Below are 14,164 nucleotides of genomic sequence, written 5' to 3'. Positions count from 1 at the left end.
ATGAGGCACATTCTTCTGCAGGCACTCAGGACGTCATCTGAAAGGGACTCACTATTGTCATTACCTGTGACTACGTCAAGAAGATTTCCGCTTTGCATTCTCAGTGAGATATAAAAAACATGGCTCCCAAAAGAACAAAAGCCAGGGATGAATATGATTTGCAAAGTCAACAGGTTGGGTTGTACAGGAAAATGGCTATGATTTTACAACAATAAATGGAAGTTTGAAATTCTCATCCAAAGCAATAAAAGCAAAAAGGACAATACAGAAAATCAATCCTGAAGAGCGGACAGCAAATCAGAGAAATTCTCTAGCTCATTAGAACCAAGGTCAGCAAACTACACCCTGAAAGTCAAATCTGGCCTGCCATCTGTTTTTTTAATATCCTGTGAGCTAAAAATGGTTTTTACAGACAAACACTTATAATCAATTAATGATAAGGAACTCTGAACTCCAATGAAGCAAAAACTTCTCTCTTCCCCAAAGAACTATATTCTGTTCCTTAGATCTATATTACCAAAAAAAAAAAAAAAACCTCAAAAACCCAACCCCCCCAAAAAACGAAACTCTACTCAATTATTATTATATTTTGAATTTCATCAATAAAAAATTTATAGAAATTTGTTTTCCCATGTTATATAAATAGCTACATAGTATCCTCAGTTTTGCCTCTTGGTTCACAAAGCATAAAATGTTAATTATCTGGCTCTTTACAGAAAAAGCTTTTTGACCTCTGCTTTAGACGAAAGAGAGCTACGTGGTAGAGAACAGAAAATGGCTATGGGTTCAGGAAGAAGAAATCCAACCAAATGAATAATGGGTGTTTCAAAGAAGAACCAACAAAAATGGGAGTGATAACCAGAGATATAATTCAAATAACTTTTACTGATCTAAGGAAATAGCTAAATCTGATATCAAAGGGGATTTCAGAACATTTGGCATAGGTAATTCAAAGAGACTCACACTTGGACAGCCCTTAGTAAAATTTTTAAATTTTAAGGTTAAAGACAAAAAATTCTAACAACACACAGACAGGGTTGGGGCAATAAGGGAAGGACAGGCTGCCCAGGAAGAAACAAAAACCAGACTGGCCTTGGACCTTCCCTCCACAACAGTCAAACAATGGCATGGCAAAGACACTTTCACTTTTCTCTTGAAGAAAAACAAAACTGTGAAGTTCATATTCGCATGCATCAATGTTTTATGTCTAAAGTCTTGAAGACACTCTTTCAGTTGTGCAAAAAGGTTCAGAAAATTGACCACCTCCTGAACTTTCTTAATAGGTGTCTGTGTGTATTTCCCCCCACCAGGCCACAGAGGTAAGTCAGTAGGAGTGTAGGTTGCAGAGCACAGACTCCGGTTAGAGACCGGAACTGACTGGGAGTCCTGGCTCCAGTAGGTTGGTAAGCACGGACAAATTATTTCAGCTCTAGGTGCCCCCAATTCCCTCATCTGTACAGTGGACTCATTAATGGGACATACCTCGGAATGGCACAGAGAAGACTGAAGGTGAGTTAGCTCATCTAAAGGGCTGAGCGCAGGGCATACAGCGGCACTGTGTCAATACTTAGTAAATGTTGGATGTTGCAGTTGTTGCAATGATTATCCTGCATACTACCAGATGAAAAGAAACTGAAATCCAGAAAACTGGAAAATAATGAAGTATTAGAGCACTGATGATCAAAAACAATAGTTAAGGGGCACCTGGGTGGCTCAATTTGTTAAATGTCTGCCTTGGGCTCATGTCATGATCTCAGGGTCCTGAGATTCAGCCCTATCTCGGGTTCCCTGTTCAGCAGGGAAGTCTGCTTCTCCCGAATTCCCTCTCCCTCTGCTCCTATGCTCGCTCGCCCTCTCTCTCTCTCTCTCTCACTAAGTCTCAAACAAATGAATAAAATCTTAAAAAAAAAAAAAAAAGATAGTCAAGTTGAGATGATTGTAAACATTGAAAAGGTAAAGAACAATCATGAAGAAAATAAAACAAAAAGTAAAAATTCACCAATGGGAAAAAAAAAAATTCACCAATGATACCGTTTTAGAAGACTACATTCTAGAAACAGGGCATGACAGTAAAAATATACTGCTTTTTAAATACATTATCGAAAAATAAATTTACTTTGTAGATTCTGTAATTAGTATTCACTTCCACTCACAGGAGAGCACAAAAGCAAACAAAACAAAGTTCATGTGAGAAAACAGCAAGGAGGGGCTCCTGGGTGGCTCAGTGGGTTAAAGCCTCTGACTTTGGCTCAGGTCATGATCCCAGGGTCCTGGGATTGAGCCCTGCATTGCACGGGGCTCTGCTCAGCAGGGAGCCTGCTTCCTAGTCTCTCTGCCTGCCCCCTGCCTACTTGTGATCTCTGTCTGTCAAATAAATAAATAAAATATTAAAAAAAAAAAAAAAAGAGAACAGCAAGGAAGCATTGAATGTAGAAAACAGGAAACCCTTATTAGCTGCAAAAATAAATGCAAATTATTTAAACTCTATTTAACCAGTACAAAGAACTTAAATAGTCGGAAGCAAAATGAAACAGAAATATTAAAAATTAGAGAGCAGGCAAAGAAATGTAAAACATAACGAGAACAAAAGCAGAGTTAACAAATTAAAATTAGATAACATAAAATCTGAGCAAAAACCAAGACCTTAGGGCAATTTATATTGCTACCAATACTATAATGAAACAACTGGGAGCCTTTCATCCTTCAGTAATATAACCTCAAAATATGAAAATCAAAAGCTATTAGAAATGAGTAAGAGCAAAAACAAATCGAAGCAGAAGACTGGGAGACAGGGCATTCAATCCACAATTACAGCTGTGGAAGATTTCACCTCCAAGACTGGATTATTAAGCACACCAACTCTGTATCCATTAAATAATAAAAAATGTCCATGAAAGAGTCTGAACAACTGATCATCTCTGAAACAAAAGACATAAATAAATGGGCTATACTCTAAAAACCATAAAGTACTAAATATAAATATAAAATTTCATCTATCAAAAACTCAAAAAGCACATCTATAATAACATATTTCTTAGAAAAATAACAAAAAGGAGCTCATAATGCAGGATATAGCTAACACTGTGCTTGTAATTCAATTCATACCCTTAAAGGCTTTTATTAAAAAGTTGTTGTTTTTTTTTAAAGAAAGGCAAATATATTAAACAATCAAATTATTAAGTGCAGGGGCGTTAAGAAAATCATGAATTAAGAAACAGAATTGGGCGCCTGGGTGGCTCAGTGGGTTAAGCCGCTGCCTTCGGCTCAGGTCATGATCTCAGGGTCCTGTGATCGAGTCCCGCATCGGGCTCTCTGCTCAGCGGCGAGCCTGCTTCCCTCTCTCTCTCTCTGCCTGCCTCTCTGTCTACTTGTGATCTCTCTCTGTCAAATAAATAAGAATAAAATCTTTAAAAAAAAAAAAGAAACAACAGAATTCACATTGGAAGAGCCTGGGTGGCTCAGTCCAACCAGCTCTCGGATTCAGCTCAGGTCAGGATCTTAGGGACATGATCTCGGCGTAGAGCCCTGTGTCTGCACGCTCAGTAGGGAGACTTCAGGGGAGTAAGATTCACTTACTCCCTCTCCCTACGCCCATCCCCGCCCATTCTCTCTTCTCTTCTCTCTCTCTCAAGTAAATAAATAAATAAATCTTAAAAAAAAAAAAAAAAAAAAGAATGTACTCTAAATAATGGAACAGGAAGCTAAGAACCCTCTTTACTACAGTGGTAAATACATTAGAAAAAATCTAGATAGATAGGCTTAACAACAGAGAACTGTATTAATTTTTGCATATTTTTCCAATAATATTTCTTTTACTATAAAAGCCACATTTATAAATACTGTAGTGAAGTGCGATAACGTCTTTAATGAGAAGTGAAAATGTGGCATATAAAATTATACATAAATAGCACTTGTAGGATAACAAAAAGAAAAAATACATAAACATAGAAAAACTGCAATTATATCTACAGCTTAAAACATGACTAACAGGGCACCTGGGTGGCTCAGCTGGTTAATCGACTGCCTTCGGCTCAGGTAATGATCTGGGAGTCCTGGGATCGAGTCCCACATCAGGCTCCCTGCTTGGCAGGGAGTTTGCTTCTCCCTCTGACCGCCATCTCATGCTCTTTCTCTCATTCTCTCTCTCTCTCAAATAAATAAATAAAATCATTTTTTAAAAATGAATAATATTTATACAAATCTTTTTAGATTTTCCCAATTTTGTAAAATGGGTATTCATTACCATTACAAACAAGGAGAAAATTGCAATATTTTTAAGCCAAATGAGTGCGTGGTAGTAGAATGCAGCTCTCACTTATTTTTTTAATTGAAATATGAATGCCATATAACACTATATTGGTTTGATACTGGAATACATTGTAAAATGATCACCAGAGTTAAATCCAGTTAAACATCCATTAGTACACAGAGTTACAAAATATTTTTTCTTCTAATGACAACTTTTAAAATCTACTCTCTTAGCAACTTTCAAATATGCTGTACAATATTATTACCTATAGTAACTAGTTGGACATTAAACCTTCAGGACTGGGGTGCCTGGGTGGCTCAGTGGGTTAAGCCTCTGTCTTCGGCTCAGGTCATGATCTCCGGGTCCAGGGATCAAGCCCCGCATCAGGCTCTCTGCTCTGCAGGGAGCCTGCTTCCTCCTCCTCTCTCTCTCTCTGCCTGCATCTCTGCCTACTTGTGATCTCTATCTGTCAAATAAATAAATAAAATCTAAAAAAAATTAAAAAAATAAACCTTCAGGAGTTATATATTTTATGCCCAGAAGTGCATAACGTCTTTATATCGTTAGCCTCCCTTTCACCAATTTCAACCATCCTCCATCCCCCATCTCTGGCAACCACCAAACTGTTACTGTATCTTCACAGTTCTCACCATTCCCATTACTACACCATTAGTTCACATTTCGGTTTCAGGTACTATTAATTCTGCTTGTATATTTAGAAAAAATCTGAGGCATTTTAAAAACTGCACAGTGTAGGGGCATCAGGGTGGCTCAGTGGGTTAAGCGTCTACCTTCAGCTCAGGTCACGATCCCAGGGTCCTGGGATCCAGTCCTGCATCTGGCTCCTTGCTCAGACGGGAACCTGCTTCTCCCTCTGCCTGCCACGCCCCCTGTTCATGTTCTTTCTCTCTCTCTCTCTCTCTGACAAATAAATAAAATCTTAAAAAAAGAAATGTTATTTTCAAGTCTTTTGAGATGAGTGATCAGTGACTGTCCTGTGCCTATTTAAGTCCTGTGCCTATTGAAGTCACTGCCGCATTTCAAACCACTGTCTCACTTTAAAGGCCCCGTTAAACCTGCACATTCCTCAGTGACACCGGCTCTCACAAGCAGGACGTCCCAGGTGACTGCAACACAGCTGGTTGAGTTATTTTGTCCTTCAAGATGCCAAATGTAAAAAGAAGCCCAGCTATTTGGGAGCTGTCATGTTTTATTAGAAAAATTATTATTTCCCTATAAATCGGGGATTTCTAAGTCTTAAGAGACTGGAAGCATTCTTAAGTGTAATATTGCCTATATCTTGGTATAATGGCTTTTCATCTAGATGAATATCTCTCTATGTGTATAAAGAAAATGTGAACAAAAACCAACTTGGTATACAAAACTTCAGGTGACGAGGAACTCTTTAGACCCAGCTATTCTATAGAATAAGATAATGCATTTTGTTTTGGGTCTACATGACCAAACAATTCTAGAATGATAGTTATCTTTACCGCGTATGCCAACTGAAAGCACTGTTATCTCTCTGCGTGAACTTCTTGTTCCTGCAACGGAGCTGCTGTGAGAACCATCACAATGGCACCAAATGAAACAAGGGGAGGATGAGAGGCCCCACTGTCAGGAACAAGCCCAGGACTATCCCACCAACATCCTGTGAACTGCGTTGCCACGGGGCTGATGTCACGGCAAAATGAACACAGATGAGATTAAGCTGAAATGAATCTAAACGTGTGGATGCCTCCTTTCTCACTAGCACTACACCGATGATAGAGTTAAATATTCTAAACAGTTCACTTCAAAGGGATTATGACTCTTCTCTAATACTCAAAGTCATTTATGTCTTTCAACTTATTTGAAAGGTTCAATAATAACTCCTCAAATATTCATTGCTTGTCACATTCTAAATACTGAATTCCTGGGTGCAAATACACAGGCCCTATTAGCACTAATGGAAGTTATGTATTTGCACCCGAGGAAAGAACATACATCTAGGAACCTGTTCTCTGCTGCTTCTTAGACAATCATGGTACATTTTCTCTTGTGGACAAAATAAAAAATGCATTGCTATTTATGTGGAACCACTCAGGTGTTACAGGCATTTCTATAACATCCAAGAATGCATTAGCCATAACCAACTGAAGTCGTTGCGGGCTCATCATCATTCAAGCTGAATTAATAATATTAAACAGCATGTGGGATGAGGGAAAACACAGTGCAGAGCAACATTCAAATCCCTTTCCACCCAAGCATAATTCATTTTGATCTTTACTACTTGATTCAGCTAAAGGTCAAACCATATATGATGGTTTAGATCCAGAAATATATTATTTTGCTGTGCAGTATGGTCTGAAATGAGGGCAACTAATTTAAAAATGGAAGCAATCTGGAAAACATAAATGAAATGAAAAATGTCTCCATTATGAAGTATATAAATTAAGTTCTGCTATTGATTACTGCCAACTTTTAAAATCTCCCCACTCATACTGGTAATGCTTTTAGTGTGACTTAATTCTCTTCCTGTTCTGTTGGTAACTTCAATGAACAAACACTCTGGTGAGGGACCAAAAAACAAGGTCAGAATGTTAGTGATGATAAATGACAGACCTTAATAACTTTTGAGCAGTTTTAAATGTACAAGTCATCTATGAGTCATTTAGCTTGATAGATGAATAGTTAACGAGCTACATGAACTATTAGGAACCACGTGTTAGTCCATACTGCTACATGGCATGAGGCCAAGATCTCAAACATGGTCTAGTAAAGAACAAAACTGGGCATTGGAGCCCATATAACTGGAGAAAAGAAAAATGAATCATCTTCTTAAAAGACTGTATGAACAAAGATACTTATTAATTTATACAAATAATGTATAAGCACAAAAGGACTGGCCAGATTCACAACAACAGACCACTGAAATGTCACCAGGTTTGGGACAGAAATAATTAGGTGACCAGTAGATGCAGGCGTTCACTTGTTCATTTGTGGGTTTTGTTTTGTTTCCGTTTTCGATGAAAGGCAATGTTAACATTTTAGTCTTTATTGCAGGCTGTCTGGATCGGGGCTTGTATACTTTATGGGTATATTCTCATTTTTTACTTTTGGGTGAGTCACAAACAGTAACAGTGTGCTGCCTTCCAACATCCTCCTGGGGAACATCCACAGAGCTGGTTCTGGAAGGACCCCAAATTAGTCTAACCCTGTAGAATCAAAAGTACTTCTAATATAGAGAGACTTAAGGATCAAGCCAAAGGGGGCACCTGGGTAACTCAGTCAGTTAAGCATTCAACTCTCAGTTTAGGCTCAGGTCATGATCAGGTCCTGAGATGGAAGCCCAGCACCTGGCTCTGAGCTCAGTGGAGAGTCTGCTTCTCTTCCTCTCCCTCTGCCCCTTGCCAGCTTGTGCTCTCTCTCTCTAAAATAAATAAATAAATTCTTTTTTTTTTTTAAGATTTTATTTATTTATTTGACAGAGAGAGATCACAAGTAGACAGAGAGGCAGGCAGAGAGAGAGAGGGAAGCAGGCTCCCTGCTAGCAGAGAGCTCGATGCGGGGCTCGATCCCAGGACCCTGAGACCATGACCTGAGCCGAAGGCAGCGGCTTAACCCACTGAGCCACCCAGGCGCCCATAAAATAAATAAATAAATTCTTAAAAGAAAAAAGAATCAAGCTAAAAGAGGCACAGATTGAAGAAAGAGTAGTTTCCCCATTACTGAAGTAAAACTCACAAGCAACATCTTGCCTGGTAACAGTGAAGAAATCTTCACCAACCCATCCACTTGACTGTTTCTCAAGAGGGGTCCTCCTACCACGGGTATATCACAATCACCCAGGCAGCTTATTAAAAAGACATATTCTTATATTACCTTCCAGGTCTCAGGTAATAAGACCACCAGGAGTGGGAGTGGGAGTCTTTCAACAAGCTGCCCAGGAAATTCTCAGGTGCCCTAAAGCTGGAGAGCAATGGTCCTGGGAGGAAAGCCCAAAGTGCTCTTCCTGACACAGCACTGCACCCGCTGCTGCTAGCCCCTCTCATTTCCTACATCAAACCAACGGTGCACATGTCAGCCATACGAGAGACACCAGGCTCTTAAGAGCACCATGGATGACTGGATAAATGCATGAATGGGTAAGTCTGTAGTATTTCTGAAATAAAACAGGAATTCTGATTCTACTGGAGTTGGCACTACAAATCCATTCACAGCTCTCTAAAAATCCCAACAGTGTTCCAAATTTTTCAGTCTATATATCTGACATTCTGGTCTGAGCTTCTCAAATATTGATCACAGTAAACTGTGGAAAAAGAGGAAATGCAAGGCTGTAATTCTGGTTTCTCAGAAACCTCACGATTCTGTATTGCATTCTACCCTGCATGGCGTGCTAGCAGACACCGCCACTGTCCCAAGCACATCTGCAGGGAAGATCGTTGCTTAGCAACAGCAATCAATGCGGTATTTCCTCTTTACCATTTTCCTAAAGATTGAGACACTGCTCCAAGGTATTATTTTCAAATACCTTCTGTTTCACTGACCAAATATGTTTGTTAACATTTCTATTATGGAAAAAAAAAATCAGGAACCAAATCAGCATGAGAATTCAAGAGAAGAGAACAAGGGGTCAGTCTAACACAGGGTGCTTTGGGACTTATTTGATGAAGAAAAATTCTTTGACAGCTCATTGACTTTATTTGCTAGACCCTTTCATTCTGCCATTTTAGAACTGATTTCTGCTAGCTCATGGGAGATGAAAACCATTAGCATGAATTATCATTCTAAATGCAGATCCACAAGGCACTGCCATAACACTAAAAGTAAAGGATTTTCAGAATCTGGTTGAATATACATCTCACATCTCCGTCACAGCTAGTGTCTTGGTTACCTTCTTACTAACCACTAGCAGCATTTTCTAACATCCTTCCACTGATAATACAAATCTTTCTGATGGGCAACGCTTACCATCTAAATGACTTGCTGCTTCGGATATAATTTACAAGCTAAATTACACACAACACTAACACTGACTTTGGAGGCGCAGATAAGAATTTTTATTTCGGGGCGCCTGGGTGGCTCAGTGGGTTAAAGCCGCTGCCTTCGGCTCAGGTCATGACCCCAGGGTCCTGGGATCGAGCCCCACATCGGACTTTCTACTCAGCAGGGAGTCTGCTTCCCTCTCTCTGTCTGTCTCTCTGTCTACTTGTGATCTCTGTCTGTCAAATAAATAAATAAAATCTTGAAAAAAAAAAAGAATTTTTATTTCAAATACACCAATATATCCTACCAATGAATGGAATTTTCACACAAAAACAAGAATGAGGGCCCAGGCACTTTATGTGATGCTTTCCAATAAAAAGAGTTGATATTTGTTTAAAGTATATATACAGATGTGTTAGTCAGTGATGGAACCCATTCGGGTAGATATTATTTGATAATTATTTTCCACATTATTGAGCACCTACTATGTACAAATCTCTATGGGCAGCATAAAGATGAGTAAAATGTGATCCCTATACAAACCGCTAGAAACAGTCACATCAATAGTAATACAGAAGAATATGAACATTACCTCAGGTATTTCTTTAGTTACAACAAATGTCCCAGTTAATATCTGGGTTTATTCCTGCAACACAGATTAGATGAATAAGTCATAATCCAAAGCCTTTATTTCTTACGGGAACATTAAGTGTTGGTAAGAATGTGGCAAGACAGAAATACCACCATGAACTATAACAGAAATCAGGCCAGTAAAGTACATCAACATTTCTGAAACATATTGGTCATATGTAATAAAATTATTTAAAATATGTGTATGTTAAATTTTCACATAGTAATTAAGTATCTAAGAAACAATTTTATGGAATAATCAAAGATACCAATAAAAATATTTATTTCAGATGTATTTAAAACAGTAAATGCTTATACACCCAAATAGTAGAATGATTAAATGAATAAGATACAGCCATGATGAATATTATTAAAATATTTTTCCAGAGTATTCTGTTAAGAGCTAGAGAGTATAATACTAAGCAAAATAAGTCAGTCAGGTAAAGACAAATATGTGATTTCACTCATATGTGGAATTAAAAAACAAAACAAACGAGCAAAGAAAAAAGAGAGAGAAAGAGTGGAGGGAGGGCCAAAGGAGAAGTAGAAAGAGAGAATCTCAAGCAGATTCCGTGCTGAGCAGGGAGCCAGACTCGAGTCTCAATCCCATGATGCATGTGATCACGACAGAGCAGAAACCTAGAGTCAGATACTCAACAAACTCCGCCAGAAATAGACTCTTAATGATAGAGAACAAACAGGTGGTTACCAAAGGGGAGATAGGTTAGGGAGAGGTGGAATAGGTGAAAGATTAACAGTACACTTATGACGATCACTGCGCAGTGTATAGAAGTGTTAAATCAGGGCGTCTGGGTGGCTCAGTGGGTTAAAGCCTCTGACTTCAGCTCAGGTCATGATCCCGGGGTCCTGGGATCGAGCCCCGCATCAGGCTCTCTGCTCAGCAGGGTGCCTGCTTCTCCCTGATCCCAGAGTCCTGGGATCGAGCCCCGCATCGGGCTTTCTGCTCAGCAGGGAGCCTGTTTCTCCCTCTCTCTCTCTGCCTGCCTCTCTGCCTACTTGTGATCTCTGTCTGTCAAATAAATAAATAAAATCTTAAAAAAAAAAGAAGTGTTAAATCACTATATTGTATACCTGGCACTATTATAAAATTTAGGATTAACTATACTAGAACTAAAATTAAAAACTTAACTTATGGGGCACCTGGGTGGCTCAGGTCATGGTCCCCAGGGTCCTGGGATTGAGTCCCACATCAGGCTGCTGCTCACTGGGGAACCTACTCCTCTCCCTCCCTGCTACTCGCCCTGCTTGTACTCTCTCAAATAAATAAATGAAATAAATGAAATCTTAAATTTCAATAAATAAATGAAATCTCTGGGGCGCCTGGGTGGCTCAGTTGTTGGGCCTCTGCCTTTGGCTCGGGTCATGGTCCCAGGGTCCTGGGATCGAACCCTGCATCGGGCTCCTTGCTTGGCAGGAAGCCTGCTTCTCTCTCTCTCCCTCTGCCCCTGCTTGTGTTCCCTCTCTCGCTCTCTCTCTCTCTCTCTCTCTCTGTGTCAAATAAATAAATAAATCTTTTAAAAAATAAATGAATAAATAAATAAATGAAATCTTTAAAAAATGAATTAATAAATAATCAAATAAATAAATGAAATCTTAAAATAAAAACTTAACTTATAAAAAGGAGTATTTTATGAAAAGAAATAATTATTAATGATGTTAAGAGGGAAAACAATGAAATAAAATAACCAGAACAGAAATGCATGGAAAACACAGTGAAGGAAAACATAACATAATATTAAAAATTAGAGGTGATGTTTATTTCATTGCTTTGATTTTTCTATGTATTCTTAAGCTTTTTATATTGACTATCATATATTTTGTAACCAGGAAAATGCCCTCATACATACATTAGAAACTTACTTGAATTTCTATTTACAGATTTTTAAATTCCATTTGAGAACTTCAGCCCTCAGGGGGAACCTGGGTGGCTCACTCAATTAAGTGTTAGACTCTTGATTTCAGCTCAGGTCACAATCTCAGGATCCTGGGACTGAGCCCCAAGTCCAGCTCCGTGCTCAGCGGGGTGTCTGCTTGATACTCTGTCTCTCCCTCTCCCTCTGCCCCTCAGCCCTGCTCATGCTCTCTCTCTCTTTCTAAAATAAAAAAATAAATCTAATGAAAAAGAACTTCAGCCCTCACTGATCGCCTATGCACTGACAACTTTTGAGTGATAAAGTATTTCAGTTTCACAAGTATTTTTGAATCAATAATTTTGCAGTTCCGTAAATATATGACAAACTTAGTCAATATTTTCAGTTACAATAAAAGCATATAACGTAGGCTACAGAAAATTATCTTTTTTTTTAAGGTTCATTTATCTATTTGAGAGAGCGAGAGGAGGGTGGAGTGGAGGAAGAGAAGATAGAGAGAGTCTCCAGCAGACTTCCCGCTGAGCATGACAAGGGGGCTGGATCCCACAATCGATGAGATCATGACCTAAGCAAAAACCAAGACTCAGAGGCTTAACTGACTGAGGCACCCAGGTGCCCCATAAAGAAAATTATCTTTTATCTAACAATTCAACAAATATGCACCAAGCACAGGGCATAAAAATAGACAGGATATTCTTGGGATACTGGGGATACATTGCAGTGACTTACTTTTCTATGATGATCTTCCAGAAGACACAGGGCCCCCAGGCACAGCATTTATCTTGTATCAGAATACACCATATGAACACAAAAGAAGTTCTGAGCACTGTCTGAGGCAGGTGATGATGGCGTCTACAACTGCTAACTGCCCCCCACCCCACACCCCGATCATCAGCAAGCCTAAAGCGCCAGGGATGCAGAGAAATAAATAAAATTAAGAGAACCCTGTCAACAGAAATTAGTATTTCTGTAAATCTTCCTATAAACTTCGGATTATACCCACACACACAATATATTCTTTTTCTCAGTGACTATGGGTGCTGACAAAAGCACATTTCTTAAGCCTAAGAACTGAGGGCAGACTTGTCCGTCTTTACACCACCAGAGAATATGTTAACACCTCCAATATCAAAGAAGGAAACTGGAGTTTTAAATCGTGAACTATCTTGACTGGGGTCACCCAGATAATCCGCAAGAAGACAGAACTCAAGCCAAGGTCAATTTACCATTTTAAAAAGGTTGTGTTCCTTCCTTTATAGCACATGTGACATTTGGATAAACGGACAGGAAAGACGTATCTGTTTCCAAGGAGCAACATGGCCAAGAAAGGGAAGCAGATATGAGCAAGATGTCCTACGGTCCCACACTCCCCAGTCTGCTGGAACAGGGCAGTGGGACAGGCCGCTTTCTGCCACACCTGCCCCGTCCACTGTGTTTCCGCGCCAGGACCGTGGCCCTGTTCCAAGTCAAGATTAGTCACACCCTGATGCTCCCCTCCCTGGCTCCACCCTCCCTACCAGCTTGATGATTTCCCCATGACCCCCAGGACCATCAAAATATTTGTAGTGATCACTGGCTTTAAAGAAAGCCTAGTTTTCAACTCCTCCTGTCCTGCCCCTTTCCCTTCAGGATGTGCCTTTTGAGGCACCGGGGCTCGTGTCTTTAATCTCTTCAGAACTCCTGCTCTCAAGAGCATGGCTGGCTCCCATCAACTGCCGGATCTGCAGATTCTCTTACAACAAAACACCCTTTCAACACCAGGAGGCAAAAGATACAGTTAACTGGTCATGGTTTAACCTTCTAGGTACTGAAGTAAACGTGCCCTCTCCTTCTCCCCACCCTCCATAACCAATCAGACTTTCTTTTATTCCAAAGAAGTGAGGACTGTCCTAAATGGAACATGGTCTTCACAAGGCCAAGTTGTGAATAACCAACACTGACAAAGTCAAGGTCAAAGTCTTCAGCTCTGGTCAGAGACCAGATTTCAAATCCAAAGTCACTGATCAATAGGTGATTTTTTTTTTTAAAGACTTTTTGGTAAAAGCATGCAAGACGGGCACCTGAGTGGCTCTGTTGTTAAGCAGCTGCCTTTGGCTCAGGTCATGATCCCAGGGTTGTGGGATCAAGGCCCACATCAGGCTGGCTCTCTGATCAGCAGGAAGCCTGCTTCTTCCTTTCCCGCTGGCCCTGCTTTTGTTCCCTCTAACTCTGTGTCTCTCTCTGTCAAATAAATAAATAAAATCTTAAAAAAAAAAAAAAAAAAAGAGCATGCAAGATGAGGGATATCTGGGTGGCACAGTCCATTCTGCACCCTGCTCTGGGTTTTGGCTCAAGTCGTGATCTAAGGGTCCTTGGATCCAGCCCTTTCGAGGTGCCCACCTCAGCGCAGTCTGCTTGAGATTGTCGCTCTGCCTGCCCCTCCCAT

General features: G+C 39.9%; 1 protein-coding gene and 1 long non-coding RNA gene across 2 annotated transcripts in view; one reads left to right on the top strand and one right to left on the bottom strand.

The window, feature by feature from the left end:
- Positions 1-14,164, bottom strand: part of SMYD3 (SET and MYND domain containing 3) — a 699,109-nt gene that overhangs the window by 413,538 nt on the left and 271,407 nt on the right. The window lies entirely within an intron of this gene.
- Positions 1,392-13,761, top strand: LOC123927545. Its single transcript, XR_006815483.1, has 3 exons — positions 1,392-1,509; positions 8,121-8,376; positions 12,999-13,761. It is a non-coding gene; the product is annotated as an uncharacterized LOC123927545 (long non-coding RNA).

The sequence above is a fragment of the Meles meles genome, chromosome 17 (genome assembly GCF_922984935.1).
Source record: "Meles meles chromosome 17, mMelMel3.1 paternal haplotype, whole genome shotgun sequence".
NCBI classification, from domain to species: Eukaryota; Metazoa; Chordata; class Mammalia; order Carnivora; family Mustelidae; genus Meles; species Meles meles.
This window is presented reverse-complemented; position numbering and strand designations above follow the sequence as displayed.